Here is a 16,451-nt window from a genome sequence, read left to right as displayed (position 1 = left end):
ACAGGACTCCTAGCAAGATTTTCCAGCAATAAGACACCACCAGGCCTTGCAGTCTTGTGTTCCTCAACATAAGCTGATGTGAACTCATCCCTGTGTATAGTATACTCCAGTGATACTCTCTGAGCCCCTTGAGGTCAGGCAATTCTGAGCACGTTGGTCCCTAGGAGATCTACAGGCACACCAGAAAAGGAAACATTTGAGTGCAGAGGGAAACATCCATGTACCTAACCTAGCCAGAACAAAGCCTTGGTGCACCTCACTATCTTGCAGCACAGGACTCAGTAAGTGAGTGCCCTCTCCCCAGACTCTATTTTGCTGTGTTCATTGACTATGAAGGCTCAGCAGTGTTAGCAGTAGGGAGTTATGGGCAGAGCAGACAAATGAATGGGGGAATTAAAAGCCCAAACTTATACATCTCCCAGGAGTGAGCAGGTATGATGAGGTACAGAGTTGCAGATGTAGCTGCTGCACTGTAATATACTGTTAGGTATGCAGCCTGCTGAGCAAGAAGCTGGGGGCAACACAAAGTTCCAGGTCATGGCAGCCAAGCAGGTGTACCTATAAACTTCTTAATGCTGCTTCAGCCAAAAGCAAGCGAGATATTTTGTCCCACAGCATTCTAAGCCTTTGATCTGAACTGCAAGAATCTAATAGATCGTTTGCACAACTGAGTTATTTCCTCCCCTTCTCCATGCTCCCCCCCCCTCACTGCAAATGAAATTGTTTCAACCCTGTAACACAAATCCTGTCTCACTTGAAGGACACATATCTATACGGATGCAATGTTTATTCGAAATCTCAACAGGAAGAAGGTGTTGTGGTAACAGAATAATTTCCTTTCCGCACAGAAAGTGAAAAGACCCACCAAGTATTCAAAAGCTTATCACAAATCTACTAAAAATGATATTAATAAAATAATAATTCTGATCACTAGTGCTGGAGATTTTACCCTCATCCCAAAACAATGTATTTCTGCCAAAATCTTTCTGAATCTGAACGCTGCTTGCTGAAGTAGCATTAATATGCGTTCATCCAGTAGCACAGGAAATGAATTGTATCTGGTCTGCATGGAATTCTAAAAATTATGCACATATTTATCAGTCTCATCCTACATGCATAAATCTACCTTCAAAATTTCTGGAAAACACTGATAAACACTTCTTGGGAGACAAGAAATGTACAAAGAAAGAAAAGGAATGAATTTACACGGGAATTAACTGTGTCTGCAGGTCATAGAAATGAACCTAATTTTTTTCCCACAATTAAATCTATGGTGTTATCAAGACAATCAGTTTATTTTAAGACTGTCAAACCAATATATAAATTCCCTTTTGTGCTTGAAATGCCTTTATCAGATAAGACAGATTTTGTTTAAACTGCTATTTTCAGCCTTTGCTTTGAGGGTTTTGAATATACACAGTGAAGTAACTTGAGATTTCCTACCCTGTTTTAAAATGTGTTTCTTCTGTCTGTTTGTATTTTGTAATTTCCTGTTAAATAACCTCACCATAACTAACTTTCCTTGCTCCAACCTACTACTTTTTTTTTTTTTTAAAGCCATTCCCACTTCCTGCGGATGGTAATAAAACACTGATTACATTCGGCTGTTATCTGTCTTTTCTTCCCCTGCTTCCCCCTCTCTCACTCCCTTTGTCAAAGCCAGCACTCAGGTTTCAGCTCTTCACGGACTGAGAGAGGCACATAACCAGGAGAGGAAGCAAATCAGACTGCAAGAATCCAGATTCATTAGAGTTTATTGGGTCAATCACCAGCTGGAGCAGAGCCAGACAATTAGGCTGTGCAGCCCCTGAAGTCTGGATGCACGGCTCTCCTTCCCGAGCCAAGCGCGCTCCGCAGCGGCGCACGGGTCGGCACCGTGCCTGGCGGGCTGCGGCGGCCGCGCAGAGGGAAAGAGGGAAAGAAAAGCAGCAGCACCTTGTTGCTTCACATCAGCCACCACTAACTGGAGAAGGGGGAGGGTGGGGGGGGGTGGGGGGGGGAAAGTTTGTTTAGCCAATTTCTTCTTCATTAAGCATGAAGCTGCTGGTATTTCCAATTCTCTGATTGGTTTTTGCCAATTCCTACCAAAAATCCAGTTTGTTAAAATATCACCACACAGAGCCTATAGACTATTCAACTTCATCTGAAATTCTTTAAGCTTTTCTGTCTTCGACTGCACATTTCTGTTTCTTAGTCCCTACTTACAGCTCTCTCTCTCTCACTCTGCTCCCCCTTTTCACTACCCACAAGAAGTCAGCCCTACCTATTTCAGAAGTTCTTTTCCTCCTTTCTCTTGTCTGTAAACTTGTCGCCAGCACAGGTTAAAGCCACTGCACTTGCTTCCTTTCTTCCAACTCTATACCAGATCATGTCTAGCCCAACTTCCGCCATTTCCCTTTGAATGAAAGTGCTTTCACCACAGTAATTCATGATCTCTTCCTGGGCAAATCTCAAAGATCTCCCTCCTACAAGGCCCTTCTGGTTCTTTTCATATTGCTGGTCATCATCCTTGCTCTGACACCTCATCCTTGCTGAGATTCCAATTCAGTCTCCATCTTTCCTGTCAATGACACTTGCTCTCTTCTGGGCACCCCACTACACTGATGGGCACTTCTGAAAGCCCTGCCACTGCCACAGTATTCTTCCCAGTTTAACACAATTAGGGGATCTCTTTAGCCCTCACCTCTGCACTGATGGTTCAGATTCCATTTAACGATTGCCAAAGCAGTCTAAGGTGTTAGGAAGGAATAAGAGAGGGGCATAGGCCAGGAGCTCTAGATCAGATTGAGAAGCTTATGAAACCATGTTGTTGGACATCTTTTCACCTTCCAAGACACCTCCTTTGCACTTAAACACATGCCTCATTTTACCTCCCAAATTTTCAAACTCTACATTTTGCCACAAACATAAAGTAACTCCCCGTAACACTAAATGCCTTCCTTATAAAACTTCCTCCTCTCCCTTCAATTGATGCCAACTCTGGGAGTTGCTTACACAGCAAATTTAAAGTCACTTGTGATATTTCGTTCTCTCCTTCTGAGTATCAAGTTCAGTTGTACCCTTTCAGTCACTTTCTTCCAGTCTCAGCATCTTAAAGCTCTCACTCTGTATTTTATTTTAACCAGTCTGATAGCACTCTCCCCTTGAATGTGCCAAAAATGCCACTGCCTTCTGACAGGGCAGAAAAGTTACAACAGCTGATCATCTGTTACCGTCTCTGTTGAGTCAGAAAACCTCCAAGTAAACCCTCCAGTTTCCTAACATGACATCACATTTAATGCTCTTCTCACATCTTCTTCTTCAACTTGTTCCTAAAGTTTACATGCTTTAAACCTTCCTGAATTGATGTAATGATACTCAAGAATCACAATGCCAAGCACTGCAACACCACAAAACTACTCCTGTTCCAGACAGCTGGCACAATTAAGCATAAAGCCCAGAGGTGGGCAGTGGGTGTAGAAGGATCTGCTAAAAATCCTTGCACTCATACCTTCAATTTCTGAGTGTGCACTTACAAAGTTTATCTATTCCTATGTGATTCAGGAGCACTGCCATGTTCAGGCTTTCTTTCCATCAGTTTCAGATTTTTTTTCTCCCAGTGGTCACCACATGGGTTTCCTCAGACAGATTTGAGGGGGTTTGCCTTTTTCACACAGAGGCCGCTTCTAAATTATGCTTAATCCCTGCATGAGCAGCAGTGTTACATAGTAGTCCTCTTGCTATTTGAAAGTGATTTATATGGTTCAAATGTTCTTTTTCTATGTGTATAAACATCAATTGTTAGCTTCCATTCAGCATGAGTTCTGGAAACTCTAACTTTCACACTTTTCTGACAGCTTCTTCTTCCTCGAGACACAAAATTCAGAATGCTGGAGTACTTGCAAAAGCTCCCAGTTTCTGCACTATTTAGGTCCATGGGTTCTCAGTGCAGCCAACTAGCATTGTTAGCAGTTTGATAAACTCACATTAGCTATCTCTCAAAGACAAATTTTAATTAAGGACAAACTTTTAATCCTCCCTTCAGTTTAATTAAATCGATTCCTGATCACTTGATCTGAAGCTACTCCCCAAGTCTAGCTTTTCTACGATCGCATTATTAGCTGCTAAAACCAGAACAGATACTCTTTTATTCACTATGTCCTTTTTTGTTATGTCTGTGGGGAGGGGTAGGGTGATTTGGGTCTTTTAAATGATCTTTCACAGTTTCACTCAGAGAGTCTACTACTTTCTCTTACTGTTCTTCCTGAACACAGCAAATGCTTTTCCAGCAAGATTATTATTCTGCTATGCACCTACTGTCCTCTACAGCATTTGTCTTCATGGTAGTTCAGATTCTCCTTCCCTAATGACCTCGTACAAACCTTTTCCTTGTTTCTAACTGACCACAACCAATCACCTTGTCAAGTTAAGCACAAACCCTTCATGAAATGACCTGATGGTCCAATTAAGATCACTATAATTTCTATCACTTATACTCTTCTTTCATTATCCAATAACATATCCTCTCCCTTTTTGACATCCTGCACGAAAGTAAAGCCAGGCACGAATATCATATGACTGTCTTCAGACCCTTTCCCCTCCTTTCTTGAAATATTTAACTGGTGTAACAGCCTCAGCAAAAAATATTGCCACTCCACCACAGTGACACAGACCATCCCTTAAGAAACATTCTAATTTCTTGAATGTAACCCAGAAGAAACACAGTCCAAGCTTTTCTCTCATCTGCTCATTTTCCTCACAGGCCTTCTCCAGAAACTGGGAGAATTCTGATTACCAGAATCCAGATTTTCTGCAGAAATCATGGCAAAAGTGTAAATGTACATATCTTGATGAGGTTTTCCTAAGAGCAAAACCACTGAAGTTCCACTTTAAATTGTGGCAAAAATCTGAGGGAGGAAGGTACCATGAGCTAATGGATAGCAAGAGTCAGTCTCCAAAAATTGTACAAATTACAGATTGGATAGAGGTAGAATGTTAGGTGCTTCTAAAATAAAGCTCATTTTTGTTTAAGGCAGTGCAAAGTATAGGGAAATCTAGAATAAAAAGAATTAAGGCAATATGGCTAGAAGATTTTTTGTGGAAGCAGTCTAAAGGGACAGTAACAGGATAAAGAGCACGTGCCAAAACCAGAAAAAGTAACAAGGCAGAGAGAGAATCATAAGGTGAAGATAGATGGGCAAGAGCTTTGGCAGTTTTTTCTTAAGTCCTCAAGTATCCAAAAACACCAGAAAACTTTTTTTTGTGGGTGACGCTAAAAGAAAAGTCAAACTGAAGGTGCCATTGGTCAGCATTTTGATCTCTAACTTAAGTCTAAAAGAATTGGTGAAATCACCACTAGGAAATATCACATACTTTTCTCAGAAAGGACTCACATACAAATACATCTTAATAATCAGAACAGAAGGTACAGAGAGTAAAGGCAAACCTGCAGAATTACTCCTACACTGAAAGCCATGTATAGAATACCCTCACAGACATACATAGTGATAGAAGGAAACAAGTCATAAAAATGTAGGGAAAATATGCCTGCTTTAAAAATAAAAAGCACAGGGACTGCTGAAGGTGACTAAGGGACTCTCAGTAGCCCTTAAAGAATGAATTAAATATTCACATATCCACTTACATGATTTGTGTTTCCAAATCAGCAGCATGCCTCAACTTCTGCTGACATTCTACGGAACAGATCTGACCATTTAAAACCTTTAAGACTTGTTTCTGCCACGCTACAATTCCACAGAGCTACAATGGCTTGTCAATATAATGTGAATAATTTTGCTTATACTGCATCCCAATACCTATGGGCTCTGTCCAACTGAGTTTTCTATAAGAACACAGCTGTTGAATATTTCTTATGTTTACCATTGGAAGAAGTTTGTGTAATACCAGTTAGGATGAAATTTACCAACAGAATAAACATGCAGAGGGATTCAGCACTTGTAGTCTGTAATGAAGCACAACGTATCACAGCTCAGACATCGGCCCAGTGCCTAACTCCACTTGAAGAAAGACTTATTTCCAAACTTAACTTATTTCCAAAGACAAAACCCCTGTAATTCCCAGTAGAGTAAGTCTATGAGGTTTAAACAAGTTCTCAAAAAAAGCTGTAGATTATTTCACATCACCAGCTGTCAGCCAATAGCCTGGATAATGAAAATCCACAGTTTCCTGGCTTCCTGCGCAGCTCCTTGCAGGCTTCAGAGTAACTGTTTCTCTCATTTGCCTACACTCGCTATGTTTCCTTTCCCTTTACTTCAATAATTTTTTTTTTAACCACATCTGTAGGAGATGACAAGAGGAATTAACGCTACCGGAGATGTTACATATGACCTCTTCTTTTATGGGCACTGTTTGTCACAGAGGTTCATTAGACTTGTGTTTCCTAAACTTACTTCAGTCAAGGAATGAGCTTTTAAGATGGATGAACACTCACAGCATAGCTGCTTTAAACAAAACCACCCCAGTTTGTAAATAAGAAGTGATTAGAGAAATTTGCAGCAGAAATCAGTCACATTAACCAGCTGGTTGTAAAGTAGATTGATGTGCACCAACTAGAGCTGTCTAAACAATTTTGTTAACCTTTAGCAAAAATGTGAAGGAATATGGTGCAAAATAGTTCAATTTTACAAGGATAGGACATGCTTCTTTTAGGAGAACAGTTAAGTTCCAAGATTATTATTTTGTTCAGATTTCTCCAGAATAACTGGCCCAAAAAGAGTAATTTATAGCTACAGCACTCTTTCCACAAGTTCACTCCAGGCTGCAAACAGCAACGGCCCATGGCAGGACAGATAGTGTTTATTCAAAGGCTGATTATAGGTGAGGACTTGTGGAGGGAGACTGATGCTCAGTCAATGTACAAAGAGAAAATAATCACCAGAAAGCCTCTAAGAATTTCCTCCAGCATTGCTTTACCTCCCATGTTGTAACTAATTTAACTTTTTTTCTCAGCCAAAATCACAGTGGAATTGCAGAATAACCTGTGAAATCATTGCTGATAATAGTCTAGGAAAGAATAGGATGGTTCAACACCTGCAGCAGTGGCCATGCACACCTGAAGAAAATGAATCTGAACATAAAACACCCTCCTTTCCCCCAATAATAATTTAAAAATAACACTTAAGAAATACCTTTCTCCATTTTTTGGAGGAAGCATTTGATTCATATTACCAGGTTTTCTCCCACAGCCACCACAAACAGAAAACTGATTTAAAAGATGAGGAGCAAGAGAAGAGAAATCCAAGTCTTTTAAGTAGTTTTCTTCCAAGAGGTACAGTTTTCAGCGGAACATCAAAGTAGGCATTGATAATATCACTCTCACATCAATCATTGTATGTCTTAAAATACCTGGAAGCTCTGAAGCTAACATTTTCAGAAGAAATCCTTATAAGAATGATCTTGTCCTATCCTTAATTTCATCCACACTAAGACCAGTAGCCAACAAAGGCCTATTATGAGTGCAGGTTGCTAGACACAAGCACTAGGACGTGCATGTTACACAGTGTGGGAAATTTAGACAAAGTCAAGGAATTACCTTTTAATTCTTTTTATATGTATCTACTTCCAATAGTTATCAAACCCTGTATACCCAGGTGGGCCAAAATTAAGTTTGGAGTCAAATTCTCAGTAAGTTTGATTCAGATCTTAGAGTTACAAGCTAGAAGATATCTGATAACACCACTCTTCTGTTACAATCACATCTCTCACTTATACTCAGCAGGGATATTTGTTTAAGCGACAAAAGAATTTGGTATCAATCCCTCTTGCTGAGTAAGCTGTACTTGATCTGCACAGCCAATGAATAATAAATCAATGCAAATTACACCACTTTATCACTAACAACCATTTTCTGGTCAGCTACACCACAGAACAGAGTCTCTCCCACAGGAGACAAATAACCTCCAGTGTCTTAAAATAGGAGTTATTTATAGCCTGCAGGGAAACAATTGTGCTCTAACATATAATTTGCACCACTGTTTATATTTCCAGTGAATTTGGCCCTTGAAATCTTCAGCTACAATGAAGACACAAGCTGCTTTCATCATTAGTGCATGACGCTGCAAATTATATTAATTGATATATGAACATTCAGCTGTTAGGCAGCTCCCTGTGCACCACCACAAGTACCACCTTACACTCAACAACTGGGTCACTCAAACACTGTTCCTCAACCATCTGTAGCTTTCTTGGGTAACAGTTTTTGATAGAGATTGCAGCTGGCTTAAGATAGGAACTATTGAAGATAAAATAAATTTCCGTATCTGGATGGCAGAAAACTTGAGAGAGGTAGGTTTATAACTCACTCTCTGTTAGTGCAGTAGAAAGCCATTCTTCTTCCAAAAGATGGATGGGTTTAGCCCCTCAGAGATATCAGCAGCTGCACAGATTTGGAGAAAGAGGCCTTGAGGGCACATTGAGGCCAGTCAGGGCCTCACCTTTTGCCAAGAAGATGGATGCTCTTTGTGTAGCATTATTTTCACAAGCATCTATCTAGAGCTCATCATGAGCACTAGAAGGAAATATCCATCAGTGCAAGCCAAAGCTAACTTCACCTATTCAAAACACATGAGGCATGGAATAATACAGCACACTTCCAAAACATCATGCAAATCATCCACAGTTCGCTTACCCACAAAGGTTCAGTTCTGATGTATAAACTTCTATCTGAAGTGGAATTCTCTCCTCATGCTTATATTAACAATAGACAGCTTTGACGGCACAACCAACAGCAGTTCTCTACTGAATTCAGGGACCAGCCTTCTGGACACCAATACAAACCCACAACATGCAACACTTTGCATGCCATTCAGTGAATAAGCCTGCCACAGGTAATGGCACATGAAGCCTTGTGAAGGATTGAGACACACCAGGCATGGTGACAGCATGCACAGAAGACCTGTGGCACAGAGGGACATGAGGGGGAAAGTTGCCTCTGAGCTTGGCAGCACCCACCTAGCTCTCCCACTGCAGGGAAACCCCAGCTTCCACTAGGCTGGACATTGAAGCCAAGCCTGACAGCACCATCGGCACACCCAGGTCCATCCTGGCTGCAGTGCACGGGTGGATACAGCAGCCACTTGGAGACCTACCCACCGTGCCTCTAAACCACTCCCAACTCAGCCAGCTTCAGCTGCTTTGGGGTCTGAGGTTATCAGGACAGAGATCTCTACAAATAAAGCAATAAAAACTGTGGGTGTCTGTTCTACTCCTCTCTTTGTGACCAAGAAGCTCCTTTCAGGGCTGGCTTGACTTGCCGGAGGCTTCCCAGAGAGCTGTATAATAAAGATGATTGAAATGCAGACTATGTCAACAGACACTTCCTTTGAGAGAGGTAAACAGGAGGACAGCACCTTGTTCATCAAAAACAACCAGACATACCTATAGGGCATGCAGAGCTAGCCAAGATCCTTTGGGGTCTTCTCCTTCCTTTTAAGAAGAAAACAGTTATTAACAGTTTTTGTTTGGGTTTTTTTCCCCAAATTTAATATTAAAAGAAAATGCTGGCAACGCCCACGGTGATGTTATGTCAGCTGCTTATGTCAGGTCAAATACAGTGCAACAGGAAGCAGGGGCTTCACAGGGATACTATCCCATTCTGCCCCTCCCTCCCAAACCCAGACTGCTAAACTACGCTCAACGCCCAGACCCACAGCCTTCTGCTCAGCCTGCCCAAGAGAAAAGCATCCTCCTAGAAGTAAAAGGTAATTACTTGCCAGCCAGCACCTCTTTTGAGAGCCCTCATATGACCAAGTCCTCCCATCCCAGAAAGGAAAGTAACTGGACATTCTTCCGTGGTCTAGAGGCAGGGGTGGAAACAGCACAGTGTAAGGTAATATTTTCAGCCATCCAGCTCATAAAAGCAAGCAGCAAACAGCAACAACATTTTAATATTCATCATGATAGCCAAAGTAAATGAACACAGTGACTGAGAAGGTAAAAATCAGAACCCGTTCAGAAAACTATTGTTGGGGGTTAGGTTTGTTCCTTCTTTCTCTAAAGAATTTTTTCCCCATAAGTTACCAAGGAGACCAAGTGTTGGATACTTGAGAGTACTTAACCAAAACAAAGAGGTGGACAAAGGTGGAAGGGGGAGATAATACAGGTAAAAGACAGAGCTTGACGCAGCTGTGGGCTCTTCTTTTTCCAGCGTTCGGGGAGGGAGAGAACGGCTTTTGCTGGCTGGAAGAGTTTCACTGTGGCCAAAGGGATCCAGTCCTGGGAAATCTACTATCACCGGTTCGGCCTGAATCCGGAGTTTTCCCTGCCACCCGCGGGAGCTGGGCCGGCCCTGCCTCGCCTTTGGCTTCTTCTGCGCTGCTCCTCTTGCTACAGTGTGACCCTGCACCCCCTGCGCTGCCAGGACATCCTGCCCCTGCCTTCTGGGACACCCTGCCATCCCAGCTACCAACCCGGGACTTTTCCACTGTTTCAGCTTGGTGCTCTGAGGATCCTGCAGGGACACCGAAACCAAACTGCCCTGGGTTTTGTGAAACAAAGCCCTCAAGGTTCTTGGTACTGTTTTTGTTTGTTATTAATGCTGTAGTTGTTTGGTGGGGGGGTTTTTTTGTGTTTGTTTGCTTTGTAATACATACTAGTAAAGAACTGCTATTCCTATTTCCCAAATCTTTGCCAAAGAGCCTCTGATTGTAATTTATAATTGAAAAAGAAAAAAAAGGGGGGAGGAGGGGGGGGAGGGTTTACACTCTCCATCCCAAAGGAAACTGCAGTTGGTTTTTTTTATTACCTGGCAGATACCTGTCTTCCCAAACCAAGACAACTATTCACTTTCCAGGTTTATATTTCCCTACTTTTAAGATATGCAAATCTATTCTCTAATCTTTATATTAAAATGCATATTTCTTAATCTTGCAGTCCTTGGTATCCTAGTTCACAGTTTTTCCCTACTGTGTCATATGAATGGAAGCAATGCACCAGTGCAAAGGCAGCAGCAAGGCTGTTTTGAGCCTTGTCAAGCACCTTTTTCCATGGGAACCTACTGGATAGGAGGATATGACCAGAACCACTTTCAGGTCAAGGCAGATCTTAATTCCTCCACTATCCAGCATTAGTGACATTTTCTCTTCAGCTCTTTAGTAACTTTCCTGGTACAAAGCACCATAGGTGGTGCCTTAATAACATGAAGGGAACACAGGGGCTGGGCTGCTGTAGCCATCTACACAAGAGCCCTTGTTAGCACCCACTGGCTTCTCTGTGTCTCTCCTCCCACTGCCAGGAAGTCTCGACATGACCAAAATTTACAGCAGTTATAACACACCACACTAACTGCAAATTTTAATTAGAGAATTTGCCTCTGGTGTAATGCAGTAATAAAGAGAAAATGGGTGTCTCTGCTTTCTTCTGTGGATCTCTGTATGCAGGCAGGTATGGACAGACCTGAGCTTGCTTTGCCTGTGCTCCAAGCTGGCTCCCAGTTGAAAGCAGTGTAGGCACAGCATGCAGTGCACAAGCAATTAGATCTTGCACTCAACACACCTCAGCTTGCCTAGATGACTGCGAATAGAAATGAGAATTGTGCCCCTGTAGCAAAGGAATTAAAAAAAAAAAAAAAAAAAGGCAACAAACCCCACACTTTTTCTTTACATCCAACACTTGTTCACGCTTGCCCTAACAAGCTTGCCAGTATTGCCCTTGTCTTCTCATAGGTGTATGCTTTTAGAGGGGTTTTTTTTGGCATGACATTCATTATATTTAGGTCATTTGCAACTATTAAGCTATCATCTACAGACATATGATAGCAAATACAACAGAAGTAATACTAAGAGAGGATAAACCACAGTGGGTACTGGATTATAACAAGGAACCAGTGAAGCCTGTATGACCCTTATCAGGGTGAACCACCTCTCGCAAACACCTCTAAATTAAGGTTTACCACTTCTGTTTTACTCTGGCTATTTTAAAAAAGAATCACAGGATAGCAAAACATGGACAATGGAAAAGCAAACAGTACAAAACCAACAGAAGCATCTATTCTTTTTATTAGGAGGTTTACCAAGTGCCTAATCAGTCAACAATCAAGCCACTAAGACAACACAATAAAATTGAAGTTATTTTTTGAAGCCTAGAAATTTTAAGTACTGAGTAGCCTATACTTCTGTTGTCTGCCCCTGATCTTTCAATTCCTGTTTGGATTATGTTACTGGAAAAAAAGAAAACCTTAGGAATAACAGGGTTCTTATTAAGAGTGGACTTAGAAGAACTGACTTCTCCCTAGCACCCCAGACCCACATGAAGGCAGGATGACAGACTTTTCTCCTTGCTGTTGTTTCAGTAGCTGAGCAGGAGCCAGGTGATTTCCAGCTCTAGCCTGGGGGTAAGTAGCCTTCTCTGCCCCTCCCTCAGCTTTCCTACCCTGCCAGGCTAGTCTTCCCAGCAGGGCAGCTACCCAGCGGGAACTACTGACTGAAACCTCCAACAGGATCCTGCAAGTCCTTCCTCATCATCATCCCTACCTCCCATTTTTGCAGCAGGAGGTCTGTGGAAGTGCTTTGAAGGGCAAACAAGCCTCAGAGGCAGCTCAGCCGGCAGATGTCCCCCACTCCCAAAGAGGGTATTTTGTTGAGCAGCACAACTTTCTTTTTATATTTGATTTCTGGACCCCACCTGTACTGGAGAACATTAGAGAGCTGCCTTTGATCTCTCTTCACTTTCCCACTTTCAGGCTCAAGTTTAGCAAAGATTATCCCTTAATACACGGTACCAACTCATGGTTCTGAGTTTTAATTACTGGTAGAGAGGAAAAGCACCAGAGAAAAATCGATAAACTTCAGGGAGGAAGAACATGTATTATTTCAGTAAATTCATCAGGAAACCCCCGGATTTAACGAAAAAAAAAAATCTATTTCACTTATGGCAAAGCCAAGAGAACACAAGTCCTGAATACCTTTTCCTCTTTTTCCCTTGGCAGCAAGACTGGGATAGAGCAGGTCAAGCAACAACATAACAACTTTGCATGCTGTTGGGCTGCTATTCAAAAAACAAGACAGAATATGAATGTAGCCTGATTTCAAGTGGATCTGGGAGAGCCTTAATGCCAAAGTTTGTATGCTGGCTTTGTAATTACCAGACCAGCCCTTTTTCCTGAGTACTGGCCTAGATTAGCAAGTCACCTGAATATTTACAGTCGGAAAACCATATGGAAATATTCCTGTAGCTACATGTGTACAGTAATTAAGGCATAGGCAAGCAATACCACATGCCCACAGCATCATATGTGGTGAGGCACGAGGCTTAGGTGCATATCTCATTATGACTTCAGACTTCAAAGTACCTTATTGCTCAGACAAAATTGGTAGCCTACTTCCTTGTAAAACACACATAAGGATCTACTGCTATAAAACACTTATAAGTGTTGATATAAGAGAAGATTTAAAGTGTGGGAACCAGAACTGTGAGTGGGGGAAGGAGCATCTTAAAATATTTTCCTATATTGTTTTACAGGGAATGCACTTTAAAGTAGCGGCCAAAACAAAGCATCACTCAACTTTAAAAAATGCCAGTTTCATGCCAATGCCTGAAATCTGGTTGCTTTGCAGGCACTTTAAGCTTATGTTCCCCTCTGAGAAACCTTTCTTTTATTTCTAATACATCATCTACTTGATTGCTTTCAGACCTCTAATCAATCAAGAAATCCCATCACAATCATGTGATCAACAGCTGACATTTGTGCATGACAATTTATGAAAAAAAAAAAAAATCAATAGTAAGTGCTTCCCTTTTACATGGCTTTTTCAAAACAGCACCACATTTTACAGAAGTACATTTTTATGAAGATTGGTCTCTAAGTGAATACCACCAACTTCAAAGCAAATGTTTCTGCACAGGCTGTTACAACATTCTAGTTCTTACACGATCTCCAAGGCTGCAGAGTGACCTAGGAGGCAGCCATAATGAGACACAGACAGTGAATAAAGCACTGATTTAATTATGTTGTTTGATATATGATGACCTCATCCACTGCTGTTTATACTGCTATAGTGCTTGAAATACTCTATCAACATATGGGAAGGCACAGGCTCCAGCCTGAAGAGCTTACAGCCTCCAAGACAGAAACCAGATGAAGGGTGTTCTCTTCCTGCAGCTTACAGTAGGTTCTGAAGTTTTGTTCATTTCCATCAGGTCTCAAATATGCACTGAATGCTGGAAGCAGGCTGCTGAGCCAGTTTGCTGGACCAAATATCCATTCTTTTGATTACAGAAGAGATTTCTGATGTGAAATTCTGTGTTCTCTTGTACAATTAACAATGGCAAGAAGCAAACACGGGTGAGAAGGAGGGAAATTATAGCTGATGGCAACATTTCCACCAAACTGCTTGAGTTACAGAGATACCTTGTGCCCCTGTGAGAGCTTTGACCCACTGTTTCCTTCTGCTACAAAAAAAGGACAGTGAGGGAAGGAATCAGTACAAGCTGATAGATCTTCCACTAAAGCAACTGTACTGTAACCATCTTCTTCCAGAAAATAAACTGTCAAGGCTCAGAGTTTGGTTAAATATACATGTATGTCTTATTTTGCATTCCTGATTAAGACTCCCTGAAAAATATGCAGTAAAGTAACTCTTTTTGGTGTTAATGTCATGAAAATCTCCATGAGGAAATGAGTAGTTCTGTATTCAGTGCACCATCTGCCAACCATGCAGTAAATAAAGCCATACAAGAAATGGTGAGAAACAAAACATCAACAACCTACCCACTCATTAAGCATTAGCCATGCTGTGTGCTGAACAATATGCAGGCCTTGGGGGGTGGGGGAGGGAGGAAGCACGCAATCCTCTAATTAAAGGCAATCAAAATGAATATTTACTAAGGGGATGAATGAGTAGCCTTAAATGTAGATTTTTCTAGTGTCCGAATGCTTAGGTTTTCAAGTTCAGCCCTTGAAGTTCAGCCCTGTTCAGTAATCTAAATGCCTAACTTAAGGCATTATTTATCATATTTTACTTCCGTATAGGAGACCCACAAAACTCGTGTAGTTGACACACATTTACCCTTAAGAGGTACACACACCCCTACAAGGACCATTGCTTTCAACGTCTCCTGTCACAGAAACCAGACAAAAAGACAGGTTAGAGATTTCGTTTTAAGGTCGTTTTGGAATACCTACAGGAATTCAGTACATCCTCTCTCTTGTAGTGAGCTTTCTCTGCAATGCTAGATTAAAAAACTTCTATGTGAAATGGAATGCAGAGAGTCCTGCTAACAAGCATAAAAGACTCTATAAATTAAATATAATATTAGCAAGAAAAATGTGTATATATTTACACACAGATATATCTGAAAACATTTCAAATGGTACTCAGATCTTAACCAATAAGAAAACATTTGTCCAGCATAGCTGAAAAATAGCTGAGAGACGCTAACAGTAACGTGTTTTCATTTTCTTTTCAAACCCTGGTACAAATTCAATTAATATCACTTTGTATGATCTCATACTGGGACAGAAGCCAAAAGTTTCACTTGAAATCTTTGCAGTTATCAGATCTGGAAAATTTTTCAATCACTTAAGTTTGAGAAACATTTTTAAAAAAAGAAAATCAGAGATAAAAGGCCAGGGGCTTGAAACATTTATCACTTCATCATACTCTTCCATTTGATGCTAGGTCAGCATCTTTACAGATACAATAAAATGTTCGCTTTACCTATATTTTGAGTTGTTTAGAAAAAATAAAATAAAATTAATGAATAGACAGGGTTAGAAACAGACACAGAGTAACATGGCCAAGCAATTCACATGGAGGACAAGCTCCTTAGTGAGCATGCTCAGGAGTAAAAAGCATAAATGGAAGTTTCCAATACTTGATTCCAGCAGTGGGAAACTGCAAACACACAGCCACGTTGCTTTGGTGTCAGCCTTGCAAGCCCCATCCCTACCAAACAGAGAGAACAGCCACAGGTCAGCACATATAGGATAAGTGTGGTGCTCCCAGAAGGGTCAGGATTGCTACAGCTGGACCTGCTCTTCCCTCCACTTTTCCATGGCACTGGGGATCCCAGGCTTGCCTGTAGTACAGCTCAGTCAGCACCATCTCCCTTTTACCACTACTAGGGGCCTGGGAAACCAGGACAAGCTCCCAAAGCCCTCAGACTGACCCAGACAGAGGTTGAAAGAGGAAGACAACAGGATGTCCAGGAGAAGAGTGCCCTGTTGGAATCAAACACTATCAACACATTTTAGGGACTGCTTAAATAGGAGATTCCCAGCTCCATATGACACCACACAGGGACTGAATGAGGAAAGACAAGGGTACTTTTCTGGCAAATCTGACACGCCCAGTCTCCTGATAAAGTAAATATACCACAAGCACTTTGCAAGCACAATTGTAGCTGAAGTAAAAGCAGACACAAGGTAGAAGTTAATACAACCACAAGCACAGACCAGCCTATACCTTGCCAAGCTGATCATATTTTTGAGAGAATACACCAATTTATGAGCTATT

The sequence above is a fragment of the Chamaea fasciata genome, unplaced genomic scaffold (genome assembly GCF_029207755.1).
Source record: "Chamaea fasciata isolate MVZ Bird 193981 ecotype frontalis unplaced genomic scaffold, bChaFas1.0.hap1 SCAF_1, whole genome shotgun sequence".
Lineage (NCBI taxonomy): Eukaryota > Metazoa > Chordata > Aves > Passeriformes > Sylviidae > Chamaea > Chamaea fasciata.
Note: the sequence above shows the minus strand (reverse complement) of the source record.